This window comes from Orycteropus afer, unplaced genomic scaffold, assembly GCF_000298275.1.
Source record: "Orycteropus afer afer isolate SDZICR_OR568_19922 unplaced genomic scaffold, OryAfe1.0 scaffold00007, whole genome shotgun sequence".
Classification (NCBI taxonomy): domain Eukaryota; kingdom Metazoa; phylum Chordata; class Mammalia; order Tubulidentata; family Orycteropodidae; genus Orycteropus; species Orycteropus afer.
The window spans coordinates 20,166,535-20,181,185 of NW_006921594.1; the positions used below are offsets into that span (position 1 = coordinate 20,166,535).

The 14,651-nt window shown below is 37.9% G+C and overlaps 1 protein-coding gene and 1 pseudogene across 1 annotated transcript in view; both read right to left on the minus strand.

The window, feature by feature from the left end:
• The window catches only part of MAGI2 (membrane associated guanylate kinase, WW and PDZ domain containing 2), a 1,828,989-nt gene that overhangs the window by 802,177 nt on the left and 1,012,161 nt on the right, over positions 1-14,651 (minus strand). The window lies entirely within an intron of this gene.
• Positions 10,048-11,435, minus strand: LOC103200303 (annotated as a pseudogene).

The following is a 14,651-nucleotide window of genomic DNA, read 5'->3' on the forward strand; positions in this document are numbered from 1 at the left end:
TGCTACATTTCCACCAATAAAATGGGAAAGCATATAATAACCTCAGGATTCTTGAATTAATTGACTTTTCTAAGAAAATGGAAGATGATGAATGGTTCTTTGGTTACTGATTAACTTATTTTTGAATTGTTCTTTTAATTTTTCAATATTTAATTTAGATATGTTCTTTTCTGACATTCCATAGGATTAGTAAAAAGACGTTTTTGATTCCCTAATTTATTATTCCACTGACAGTGTTTCAAGATTATATTCTGAGCTCAAAGAAAGGAAAGTGACTTTTCATAGAAACAACATATATTGAGTTTGAAGCTTTTATATTTTCCTCGTGTAAAATTAATCTGGGCCAGAATCAGATGGCATAGAAACCACCTGTTCTCTGAGCAATGCAATGACATGCTACTCTTTGACCTTCACTGCATAAAATGTTTAGTGGATCATAATGTTACCATTTTATCACCATTAGAATCTTGCAGTGACATTAACTTTTAGGATCACCATATGTCTCTACGGCATCTAGACTCTGAAGTACCTAAGGTAAATCTGAATACATAGTCTACAGTATACCAGAAAATCCAGACAAAGGTAAATTTAGAGAATTCAAAACATTGAAGTGCTTGTCAGATTATGTGGCAAAAATCATATATTTGAGTGATCAGCTATAACGTATGTGTTGTTGTTGTTGTTATGTGCTGTTGAGTCAGACCCGATTCATAGCAACTCCTCCTTGGGTTTCTGAGGCAGTATCACTACAGAAGTAGATTGCCCAACCTTCCTTCCGAGGAGTGGCTGGTGGGTTTGAACTGCCAGCCTTCTGGTTAGCAGTCAAATGCATTAGGCACTATGCTACCAGAGCTCCTGTAAAATATATATTGACATAGATATACAGATGTACACATATCAAATCATCATGGAGAGAAGGAATGGCAGAAGGAAGGGAGGGAGGGAAGAGATGTTAATGGGTACCCACTAGGTACCCTAGACGGTGTTTTTATTCCTGTTAGAAATCTTGAGTTGAACAATCCTTGGTGCATCTGGTACATCTCATGTGAACAATACTAGCTATTCTATTAGCTGATATATATCACACTAATTCCGACCATACAGTTGATGGGAAAAAGAACATTCACTGCACAACTTTCCCTATTCTGAGAAAAAATATTATAGAATTGGGGAATATTGTAGCAGAAATAACACTCAGTCACAGTTGGTAGACCTTGCATTTCAAACCATACATTAGCAAGCAGTCACGAGTAGAAATTATATTCTCATATTTTGGGGAAAGGGCAATTGCCACTCAGACCAATATGACTATGGGGAGCCATTAAGTATTGAATTCTATGGACTAGCTCCTCCTCAAGAAACTGAAAGGGAAAGGAGAAAATTTATTTGATCAAATCATGTAATCAGCATTGAGAGAAAAATGAAAACACAAGTACCTAGAGATTCAGCCTATACTTTCATGTGTCTGTAGGGACGGGGTGGGGAGTGGGGAGTGGGAACAAGACTTAAATACCAGATGTGTAGCCAGCAGCCCCATAGGCGAGAGTTATGTGAGCCTTTAGGATTGACAGATAGAAGGCAGAGGCAGTTGGACTCCATTTCCCCCCAATTATCATAACACTCCCATCATACACCCACAGGGCCCTGGAGCGTTAATTCCATGTCAGTGTCCTCCGTCTCTGATTGGATAGCAAATTAAAAGTGAAACACAGTAGAGGAATGTGCATTGTAAGCTGTCAAATACTCCTTTGTGACCTTTGAAATTTTTACATAAACATATCAGAAGAAAACCGTACTGTGACAAATAAACATCTTTGACTCTATAGACTACCAAAAACATTGTTTCTGAGGGTTACAATTACCAAGAAAGATTAAGCAATGTTTTATGAGTTAAAAATACAAAGTAAAATTTTAAAGGAATGTCAAAAGATATCTAAGGCACTTCTGGTATAAGAGAGATTGCATTAATGGAGTCAACAAAACAAACATTAGATTCTTTAGAGAAAATGTTTGTAATTTTAGACGAATCCTACCTCCTTTATAGAGAATAAGAAAACAGCTTTGTCTGCCAGGATTAATTGAAAAAAAAAAAAAAAAAAAACTCACTGCTGTCCAGTTGGATTGGACTCATAGCAACTCCTCCTTGGGTTTCCAGGCATTATTACTATGGAAATAGATTGCCCAAGGATTAATTGAGACCAAGCATAAAATGGGAGCTCTGGTGGCATAGTGCCTAATGCATTTGACTGCTAACCTGAAGACTGGTGTTTCAAACCCACCAGCCACTCCCTGGAAGGATGATTGGGGAAGGATTGTTGGGCAATCTACTTTTGTAGTGATATTGCCTTGGAAACCCAAGGAGGGGTCATTATGAGTCGGGTCCCACTCCAGGACAGTGTGCTTTTTGTTTTGTTTAAGCATAAAATAGAGAGAAGACGACTTCTGGTCCAGCAGCTGGCTAAGAAACCTCCACAAAGGGGAACATGTGGCTGGAGAGCTCCACCTGCTAAGATCATCATCCTCAGTCTTTTAACCACAGTATTAAGTACTACCCTCCAGAAGAAGGGCTACAGAGTCCTGGTGTTTGAGAAAACTGGAAAGGCAGAGGCTGCCAAACCAGTCGGTAAGGCAGTAATAAATCCACATGAAAATCAATGATGTGTTCATGTTGATCACCCTAGAACAAAATTACATTAAGTGAATCTTTATCTCCCCCAGTGAGACCTAAACTGTTCCTTTGGGCCAGAGGTCAGAAAATTTTTCAACAAAGAGCAAGACAGTAAATATCGTAGGCTTAGCAAGTCATACTGTCTCTATGACAACCACTAAATTCTGCGATTGTAGGTGCAAGTTGTCACAGACAATACTACATGAATGAACATGGCTGTGTTCCAATAAAACTTTACTTACAAAAGCAGGGATGGGTCTGAATTTGACCTATTAGAAATAGTTTGACCTGCCACCTCTATCTTGGGTTTTGAGGCTTTGTGTCAGCATGATTTTATCTCCTAGACTTGTAGTAAAGCAATAAGATATAAACGAAATGCCAGTATTTAAGTACACCTCATTAACATAGAGAAGAATATGACCATTTCAGATGCTATGGCTAGTAGTAAGTGTAATATTTCACATAAGTGTCCATTTTCCTTTAGAAAACTTCTTAAATCACAACTCACCAGGTAACTTTTTCACACATGTTAAAAAGAAATAAGAGGGGAAACATTCTCTGAGAATGTAACAGAGATATTTTACTACTAGGGAACAAGACAAGACTGTCTTTAAGGAACCTTTGACTTAATCTTTGTCAGAGGATTTACATATTTGGTAATGCTATTCCTAGAATAGAAACTCATCTCCTATGGGTAAAACTGAATGAGCTTCTCCAGGCCATAAGTACTGTACTGAGAGCACTGCCTCTTTGTGTGGTAAATAATGGTGGCATGCTGACCTTGCTGTCATTTTAGGGTATAATTACATCACCAGTGCTTCTGCAGGCTGTGGAAGTCAGCAGACATTTAATACAGGGATGAAGTATTGAGCCTCCAAGTGTTTCTATGCCTCACACAAAATTTTATCACACAGTATCTATAATATTGTATATGTTATCTACATGTTCAACATCGGAATGAAATATCCTACTATTTATGGGAGAAAGAGACATGTACATTCACAGTTCATACTTGATAAGAAATTTATCACTGACATAACAATTAGCAATGTATGAGAAAAATATACATGAATAACATACACATACATATAAGCTTTAAGTTTAGAAAATATTCAGTAAAATGACCATAATATATGAAAATAAAAGAAAGATTGAGAAGTATCTTAAGTTAGGCAATTTGACATATTTTATTCTGCATTGCACTCTAGCTAATTAATGAAAATAACTTAGCCAAAGGGCTCTCTCCTGCTGAAATAATCTGCTAAATTTTTAAAAATACATTCAGCATATTTTTTTAAAACCTCAATTTTTAAAAAAATAAATTATCATTTGCCCAAATATACATGTAATGTTGTAAAAAGGAGTATGTATCTACTAGAAAAAGAACAGGTATGGCTTATGAATATAGCAAAGTAAGAAATTGTCTGAAGATATGTTTTTTTTTTTTTGTAAATAGTAATGAGATGAACAAGTACTAATACTTGTTGAGCTTTAACTTTGTGTAAGGCACTGTACTATGCACTTGGCACAGCTCCATCAGGTGGGTAGCATTGTTCCCATTGTACAGCTTGCATAAACTGCCCAAGTCATAGAACAGGTAAGTGGTCAGGATTAAAAGTCAAGGAGTCATCCTGCAGAGCCCAGGCTTGTAACTAATAAAGTACTCCATGGCCACCCACAGAACATTCTGTATAGATTTTGTTGTGGGAGGTGGGTGGGAGCAGTGGGTAGGAGTGCTGGGCAGGGGATATACCTTGCAAATGAACTCCATGAGGGGAGCTTATACTCACACCTTATTTAGATGGAGTGTTCTACCAGAAAAGAATAAAATCACCAAATACCCTATGGAGGGGTAGGAGCAAGTCAGTCATTGTCTAACCTGTTTCTGAGCTGGGATAGGCATATTTAGCAATAGGATTCAGAATTACCCATCTAGGAAAGCAGGTAGAGGACACAACAAGTCCACATTTTTTGAATTGGGAAGCTACAAACATTAAAAAAAAATATGTAATAGAGCTCTGAACAGAAGAAAAAGTAGCAACTTCCTTAAACTAGAAGAACTGTAAAAATATTAAGAATTAGATGAGTTTTTAGTTACCCAGGGCATTATCTCTCTTTTACAAGTCATATTATAGACATGTGACTTGTGAAAACTTCAGCAGATTTATTTGGTGCCTATATTGGCTGCCAGGAGACAAAAAATGGGAAAAAAAATTCCACCATCAAGGAGGCCTCAAACTACTAAGCTACAGACAATTGGAGCTAGCACTAAGCAGCTAACGATTACTTGAAGGCAAATCTGGCAATTAACCATAAACCTCCAAATGTCCCTCAGCACTGGCCAAGAACTACACTCTATCACCTCACTTCTTCCTTCTCTGCATTTTTCATTTTTTCAAAACTCTTGCTCTCCTTCAAACCTCCTGCCTTAGTGCAACTTTATGTTCTGGATTATTTCCCCTCTCTGTCTTGTATATTCAATCCTATCCTTACCACTAGACCAGGGTGAAATAGATCATAAATCCGAAACCAACCCTGTTGCTGTGCAGTTGATTCCGACTGGTAGGGACCCTACAGGACAGAGTAGAAGTCCTCACAGGGTTTCCAAGGCTGCAGTCTTCACGGAAGCAGACTGCCACATGTTTCTCTCATGAAATAGAAGCTACTTGGATACAAATTACTACAAGTTCTTTGCTGGGCAGCTGACAATAAATAAATACGAACCTTACAAGTATATAAACATTTTGACCTAATAATTTTACCTCTAGGAATTTATACAATAATCATTCTGTTTCATGGATCCCAAAATAAAATAAAACAATGTCTTCAATTGGTTGAAAAGACTCAGAACACTGGAGGAAATGAAGTGGTCTCTGTATATCCATGTTTACAGTGCCATATCTTTTTTAGTCTTGACTTTGAAAGACCTAATAGTTGTTACCTGAAATACGGTTCATCTCCTTGTTGTTTTTATTTATTTATTTATTTATTTTCCCCTCACCATCTTATCAGTCACCTTTCTCTTCCCTTGTCTTTCACTTACCTCAGCGTCATCAAGGATAGGGGTTTTAACACTGTCTCCGTATTAAAGTCGCATGAGGTGATTTTAATCAGAGTTCTTACCTTAGATCAATGAAATCTGAATTCTGAGTTTAGTATAAAGGATTGTAACCTACCGACCACTTCACAGGAGAAAGATGCAGCAGTATGGTTCTGTAAGGATTTATAGCCTTGGAAACCCTATGGGACAGTTCTATTCTGACCTGTAGGGTCCCTGTTAGTAGGAATTGACCTTTTGGCAATGAGTTTGGTTTCAGTTTTGGATCCATGGGAGAAAGACATAGAAGTCTGCTTCCATAAAGATTTAGAGCTTGGAAACCTTGTGGGGCAATTGTATTCTGGCCTGCAGGGTCACTAAGAGTTGGAATGACATAACGGCAATGGGTTTGGTTTCAGGTATTATAAGGTTTTTTTTTTTTTTTTTTTTTAAATACCAAAATCTTCCCAGGTGATTTAAATGTGACACCAGGGCTGAGAACCGCTGATTAAGTAATTTGGTTTATCATTAGAATAATGAAGCTTTCAATTGACTTCCCATTGAGTCTATTATGGAAGTTTAGGAAGATGTTGTATTATTGCTCTTAGGTGCTATTGAATCAGCTCCAACTCATAGCGACCCTCAGTGTATGACAGAACAAAACACGGCCCCGGCCTGCACCATCCTCACTATCTTTGTTAGGCTTCAGCCCACCTTGCAGCCTGTCTATAATATGACTTTTTCAATCCATCCCTTTGAAGGTCTTCTCCTTTTTTGCTGCCCTTCTGCTTTACCAGGGAGCTCTGGTAGCATAGTGCCTAAGGCACTTGACTGCTAACCAGAAGGCGGATGCTTCAAACCCACCAGCCACTCCTTGGAACGAAGGTTGGGCAATCTACTTCTGTAGCAATACTGCCTTGGAAACCCAAAGAGGGATTGCTATGAGTTGGATCCAACTCAACGGCAGTGAGTTTGGTTTTGGTTTGGTTCTACTTTTGTTGTTGTTGTTGTTGTTGTTTGCCGTCGAATCGGCCCCGACTCATAGCGACCCCTCCTTGGGTTTCCGAGGCAGTATCACTACGGGAGGAGGATTGCCCAAACTTCCTTCTGAGGAGTGACTGGTGGGTTTGAACCGCCAGCCGTCTGGTTAGCAGGCAAGTGTCTTAGCCACTATTCTACTTTACCAAGCATGATATCCTTCTCCAGGGACTGGTCCCTTCTGACAACATGACCAAAGTACGTCAGATGAAGTCTGCCCATTCTCACTTCTAAGGAACATTCTGGCTGTTATTTCTTCCATTCATTTTTCCAGCAGTCCGTGGTATTTTCAATATTCTTTACTAACACCACAATTCAAATGCATCAATTCTTCTCCAGTCTTCCTTACTCATTGTCTAGCTTATGAGGCTAATGAATACAGCATGGCTTGGGTCAAGCATACCCTAGTACTCAAAGGAGTATCTTTGCTCTTTTACACTTTAAAAATATCTTTCATAGAAGATTTGCCCAGCACAATAATACATCATCTGATTTCTTGACTGATGCCTCCATGGTCATTGATTGTGGATCCAAGTAATATGAAATCCCTGACAAATTCAATCTTTTATCCATTTAATGTGGTGTTGCTTATTGTTCCAGTTGTGAGGAATTTTGTTTCTTTGTGTTGAAGTGTCATCATACTGAAGGTTGCAGTCTTTGCTGTTCATCAGTAAGTGCATCAAGTCATCTTCACTTTCAGGAAGCAATGTTTTGTCATCTGCATGTCACAGGTTGTTCACCAGTCCTCCTCCAATCCTGATGCCATGTTCTTCATATAGACCAGCGGCTCAGAGTCTTTGTTCAGCATACAAAATAAATGTGGTGAAATGACACAAGCTGGGTGCACACCTTTACTAACTTAAACTACGCAATATCCCCTTATTCTTTTTGAACAACTGACTGCCTCTTGGTCTATGTACAAGTTCCTCATGAGCACAAAGTATTCTGAAATTCCCATGCTTCTCAATGTTATCCATAATTTGTTATGATCCACACAGCCAAATGCCTTTGTATAGTCAATGAAACACAGGTAAATATCTTTCTGGTATTCTTTATTTACAGCCAAGATCCATTTGGCTTCAGGAATCATGCTGCTTGTGTTTTCTGATCTGCTATATAGTTTTATATCTGTTGATGTCAATCTAAGATATTTTGCTATAGAAATATAATACATTGCAGCACTCTACTACAATTTTTCACCCTGATTGATCAGTTTCTTGGTTTAGAGTTCTTTGAGCTCTTGATCTTCCTCGTTTTGAAGTTCTACATGATACTCTGTCAGGTCAGCCCAGTGTGGTGATTTATTTCTTTCAGCTGGAACATTCTGACTGCTTGTCATTTGTTGATCTTGAGTGCTTTGTTAAATTTTGTGTCTGTTGGGTAGTGTACTTATGTTTCAGGCCTGCTCCTTTTTTCTTGGGAGCTGTATGTCACAATTTTTTAAAAAAACAACATTACCACACATTTTAAATAAATTGTATTTTATAAAACTTTTTTTTAAACAAATCTGTCAGAACTTCAGCATGAAAATGAGTACAGTATTTTCATCTTATACCAAACCAGTTGGTATAAAAAAAAGAAAACACACTGCTGTTGAGTTGGATCTGACTCATAGTGACCCCTCCTTGGGTTTCTGAGGTGATATCACTATGGAAGTAGATTGCAAAACCTTCCATCCGAGGAGTGGCTGGTGGGTTTGAACCGCCATCCTTCTGGTTAGCAGTCAAATGCCTTAGGCACAACACCACCAGAATTCCCAGTCAGTTGGTGTAAGATGAGTCAATTTGGATTCATAGTGACCCCATTGGGTTTCCAAGGCTATAAATCTTTAGGGAAGCAGACTGCTTCATTTTTTTTCAGTGGAGCGGCTTGTGGGTTTGAACTGCTGATCTTCTGGTTAGCAGCCAAGTGCTTTACCCACTAGGCCACCAGAGCTTCTTATTTTCATCTTTGGAAACTATCTACTAATTTCAATGTTTTCCCATTGTTAATTTTTTTCCCAACAGTTTCACTTTTGGCATTGCTTTTGGATTCAGTGACACCTGTTTGGAACATCTAGCATGGCAAAATTTCAACATCTGAGGTTGAGTTTGGAGACAGCAGCCAAACGTTAAGATCCAAACCTCGTGAATATTTTGGATAGGAGATTAAAGAAGTTAATATCATTTTAAAATAGAAATGTGATTAAGAAATATTAAAGTATTTTATTTGTGATTATACCTGGCTATGAGAATAATTGACAACAACCACTTTCTCTTTTTTTCTCCAAGCAGTCAAATTCGGAGGTGAATTAAGTCCTGGGTTGTGGCCTGACGAACACTGTTGTAAAAGGCATAAAATCATATGGTTCGGGCAGTGTAACAGAGGAAAAGAGTACACTCTGGTTAGAACAAGTTATTTAACCTCTCTAGTCCTGAAAGTTCCTTGTTTATAAAATGGGAAGCATAATGCCAACCACTTGAAGTTATATGAAGCTTTAAGGAGAAAGACTTTCCATGCTTTGCAACAATGTGTCTCATTTTAACATGCATATTTCCTCGGCATGTTTTTAAAATGAAGCTCCTGAAAAGTAGGTCTGGGTGGAAGCTGAGACTGTACATTTCTTTCTCCCATCCCCCGCCACGTGATCTTTCCTTTTCTTAAAACCTGAATACAATGTCTTTGAAGCAGTGCACTTGATATTTTTTAAACCTCAGATTAACTACTGAATTATTTGTAGATGTGAAAATGCACATTCCAAAAACTGGAAAACTCGATAAAGTAATTATAACAAACTCACTGTTTTACTACACAAAACTAAATTCTATATGCAACACAGCCTTTATTGTATTAACTTAGCCTTCTTACAAGGCAGCTTATATATAAACATTACATGTTATTTGTTTTTCTGTCCTAATCAATAGTAAGTGTTGCAACCAACCCCATTCTCACAGGTTTTTGCATGAAGTATTTCAGTTATCAAAGTTGCAGGAGAGGAAAGACCAGAATTAGAAAGTTTTGGTCTTGATCAAAAGAAGAAACGGGTTTCTTATTAAACTTTTGTTTTAATGGGTCTCAAAATTCTGTGACAAATTTTTGGTCAAGTTGTTTCCATTTAAAAAGTATTGATTTTAATAACTTAAAACTGCTACACAAAAAACAAATGGTCCACAAAACATTCCTTTCTTTTGAAGATTTTGCGATGCATTGTTACCATTAACCAGTCTTTTACTATTAAACTTAAATGGCCATTTGAAATAATCAGTTCTATGATTGCTCTTTCACCCTTAAGAGAGACTGGGGTGGCAGGAGTTATGGATAAAATTCATTTAGCCTTCTGAGCTTTCTGAGCAGACTTGGTGACCTTGCTAGCTCCGGCAGCCTTTTAGTCCACTGCCTTGATGACACCTATACCAACCGTTTGCCTCATATTGTGAACAACAAAATGACCCAGAGGAGGCTAGTCAGAGAAGCTCTCAACACACATGGGTTTGCCAGGAACCATGTCTACGATGACAGCATCACCAGACTTCAAGAATTTGGGGCCATCTTCTAGCTTCTTACTAGAACGGCGATCAGTCTTCCATCTGAGCTGGGCAAATATGCAAGCAATGTGAGCTGTGTGACAATCCAACACAGGTGCATAGCCAGCAGTGATTTGGCCCGGATGATTCAGGATGATCACCTGAGCAGTTAAGCCAGCTGCTTCCACTGCTGGGTCATTTTTGCTGTCACCAGCCATGTTGCCATGACGAACATCTTTGACAGAGACATTCTTGACATTGAAGCCTACATTAGCCCCAGGAAGAGCTTCACCCAAAGCTTCATGGTGCATTTCAACAGACTTCACTTCACTGGTAACATTGACTGGAGCAAAGGTGACCACCATGCCTGGTTTGAGAACACCAGTCTCCACTCTACCCATAGGGACAGTGCCAATACCACCAATTTTGTAGACATCCTGTAGAAGCAGGTGCAGGGGCTTGCCAGTTGGACAAGTTGGTGGCAGGATGCAATCCAGAGCTTCAAGCGCGTCATTCCACTGGCATTGCTATCCTTACGGCTGAATATCCATCCTTTGAACCAAGGCATGTTAGTACTTGGCTCCAGCATGTTGTCACCGTTCCAACCAGAAATTGGCACAGATGCTACCGTGTCAGGGTTGTAGCTAATTTTCTTAATGTAGGTGCTGACTTCCTCAACAATTTCCTCATATCTCTTCTAGCTATAGGGTGGCTCAGTGGAATCCATTTTATTAACACTAACAATTAGTTGTTTCACACCCAGTGTGTAAGCCAGAAGGGCATGCTCACAGGTCTCCCCATTCTTAGAGATACCAGCTTCAAATTCACCAACACGGTCAGCAACAATCAGGACAGCACAGTCAGCCTGTGATGTTCCTGTAATCATGCTTTTGATAAAGTCTCTGTGTCCTGGGGCATCAGTGATGGTCACATAGTACTTGCTGGTCTCAAATTTCCACAGGGAGATATCAATGGTGATGCCACACTCACATTCAGCTTTCAGTTTATCAAAGACACAGACATACTTGAAGGAGCCCTTTCCCCTCTCAACAACTTCCTTTTCAAATTTTTCGATGGTACTTTTGTCCATCCCACCACATTTGCAGATCAAGTGACCAGTAGTGGTGGACTCACCTGAATCTACATGTCCAATGACAACAATGTTGATGTGTGTCTTTTCCTTTCCCATTTTGGCTTAGATACTGCAATGGTTTTCACCAACACCTGCATTCTGGTGGCAATCCCATTGCGAAAAAGAGATTGTGGATTTCTGATCAGCCCCAGGTGATGCCAGTGCTAATGGTCCATGGACCACAATTTGAGTACAAGGCTTTAGCCTGGCCTGTAGTAGGTAACTCAGCAACTCAATAGGGTTAAGTTTCCTTCTTCCTTGTATGCTCTTTCTCTGTCTGTTGCTTTGATGGTTTAGGTGTTAGACAGCTACAACCATTATTACAACTGCATGAAAGATTCCAAGTTTTTCATAAGGAAAGTGACATAGTGTACACACTGGAAACAGAATGGCCTTAATATCTTTATTCAGTAAACAAAAATGCCTATTGTCTGAATCCCCATTCCAGGCTATAGATTGGGTTGGGCTGGGAAATGGGAACCAAATTCTCCCATGGGGCTGGTCCCCAAACAGCAAGAGTTCCACATGTCAATTCCATAGGAATAGACAAAGAAAAAGAACTGGAATTAACTGAAACCAGGCAAAGTAGGCCTTCAGGGTCAGGATGTTTAACCTGGAAATATCTCTTGAGTCAATAATAAAAGGAGAAGGAGTCTTTAATGAAATAGCTGCAGGGGAGTGCATAGGCAGAGAGAAAGTTATTTTGTTAGGAAATTTATTTTATGGACAGTTATAATGAAAACATATCCTTATCATTCCAAGTCAATAATGATACTCAGCAGTAGTCTTTGTCCTCCCTTCACTAAGCATTGCTGCTAGCTATTAATCATTTCCAACACAATGAAAGGATATAACCAATCTAGGTATATTGAAGTAAAATTAAATCCTACTCAGCTCTAAATACTATTCTGTTTGAAGTGACATGATGATGTCTGGCTAACAAGCACAATGCACATACAATAGTCACTTTGTTTCTTTGTCCCCAAACAGATAGTGTCACCTCACACTCCCAGCAGCTACTCAAAAACAATCATGAAACAGATGCGTTTTCAGTGATGATTTAGGAGTTCTTATAAGTAAGCTTTTAGCAGTCCTTGACAGGGCACCTTCATCATATTTCATGTAAATTGAAGAACACTCTGTCATCCTTTAAGATGCTTAGTAATATCTCTCACATCATATTATTTCAAATCAATCATTATACATCCTGGAAATAGCAAGTCCATGAGATGGAATATTTTTGATCCAGTAGTAGTACTTCTGCTATTATATAGACTGATAAGGCAAATTCTTCAAATTCTTATTAAACTCTTTAGGTCACTTCCAGATAATCTGACCAACAACATACAAACAGCAACAATAAACACAGATACACTAATAAACTTTCTTTTGAATTTGGCTCACTTAGATAACAGAAACAAAATTGGATTATGTTCCCTGCTAAATTAATTCCCTGAATGTCTATATTGTCCTGATTCATTAGATATTTGTCACTCCTGAATTTCACTTTGTCCAATGCAGAACCTTTATGTGTTCTGTTTTTAACTACCTTTTTATACTGCATGGAATTATTTTAAAGTATAGCCAATGATGACTTCCAGTTATAACATATTATCTATAACGCAGTTGAGAATCACTGATTTTAAGTCAACCACAAGTCTGGTTCTTTTATCTTTTTATATTTGCATAGATGAACTGTAAAAACAACAACAACTAAAAAAAGACTATTTTTGCTAATCAGAAAAGCAGGCTTATTATTTTATTAACCCACCATAGACATGGGCATGTAAGCAAGCATTCATTCAGGACTAAACAACTATAGTTCCAAAACACAGCATGCTTAATTAATACACATACCATTTTTACTGTCCAACTTTTACAAAGTAAGTTATAAATAAGTAAGTTGTATGTGACTATGTAAGATGTGGTCAGAGACACAATCAAGAAAGGTAACTCCCATTATTATTTTAATAATTACAGATATCAAGAGTTGGAGTCCTATCCTAAAGATATAATTGGTTATGTTCAAACTGTATCTACATATATCACATTAATTAGGATAAGCTGATGACCAGAGACACTGAGAGATTCTGAAAAACCCTAATTCAAAGTAATATTATAATTATTCAATATACTTTCAGGTTCAACTATATTTTGAGTTTGAGGAGCCCATTATAAGTGCAAATTTATATAAGAACTTTTGTTTACAAAAAAAATGCATAAAACTAAACCTAAACCTCATACCTTTTACAAATTTAACACAAAATGGATTACAGACTTCAATGTAAAGCTATAAAACTTTTAGAAGATAGCATAGGAGAAAGTCTTTAGGATCTAGGTTTAATCATAGTTCTCAACACCAAAAGTATGATACACAGAAGGAAAAATTGGTAAACTGAACTTCATCAAAATTATAAACATTTGTTCTGCGTGAAAAGAAAAACTATAGACTATGAGAAAATATTTGCAAACCACTTATCTTACAATGAACTAGTATCTAGAGTAAATAAAGAACTCTCAAAACTCAATGGGAAAAACGCAATAACAAGAACAAAAAACAAGCAATCCAATGAGAAAATGGGTAAAGAATGTATAGCAACATTGTACCAAAGGTGATATAAAGATGGCAAATAAGCACACAAAATCACTTGACCAACGTCATTAGCCATTCTAGAAATGTAAATTAATGTCACATTGAGATATCGTGTTGTTGTTGTTGTTAGGTACTGTCGAGTTGGCTCTGACTCACAGTGAACCTATATGTACAACAGAATGAAACACTGCCTGGTCCTGTGCCAACCTCATAGTCCTTGCTATACCTGAGCCCATCACTGCAGCCAGTGTGTCAGTTCATCTTGCACTGTACACCTAACAAAATGGTTAAAATACAAACTAGTGACAACACCAAATGGCAGTGAAGATGTGGAGAAATTGGATTACTCAGATGTTGGTCGTGGGATGTAAAATGTTAGTCATTTGGGAAACAATTCGGCACTTTCTTAAAAATATTAAGCATACAATTACCATACAAAGCAGAAATTGTATTCCTGGGCATTTATCCCAGAAAAAATTAGCAGTTATCTTTATATAAAAACCTGTACATGAATGTTTATAGCAGTTTTACCTATAAAACTAAAAACAACCTGGATGTCTGTCCTTTAAAAGATGAATGGTTACTCTAGAATTTATAGAACACTCCAACATCTCAATAACAAAAAGACAAACAATCCAATTAAAAAATGGGCAGAAGACATGAATAGACACTTCACCAAG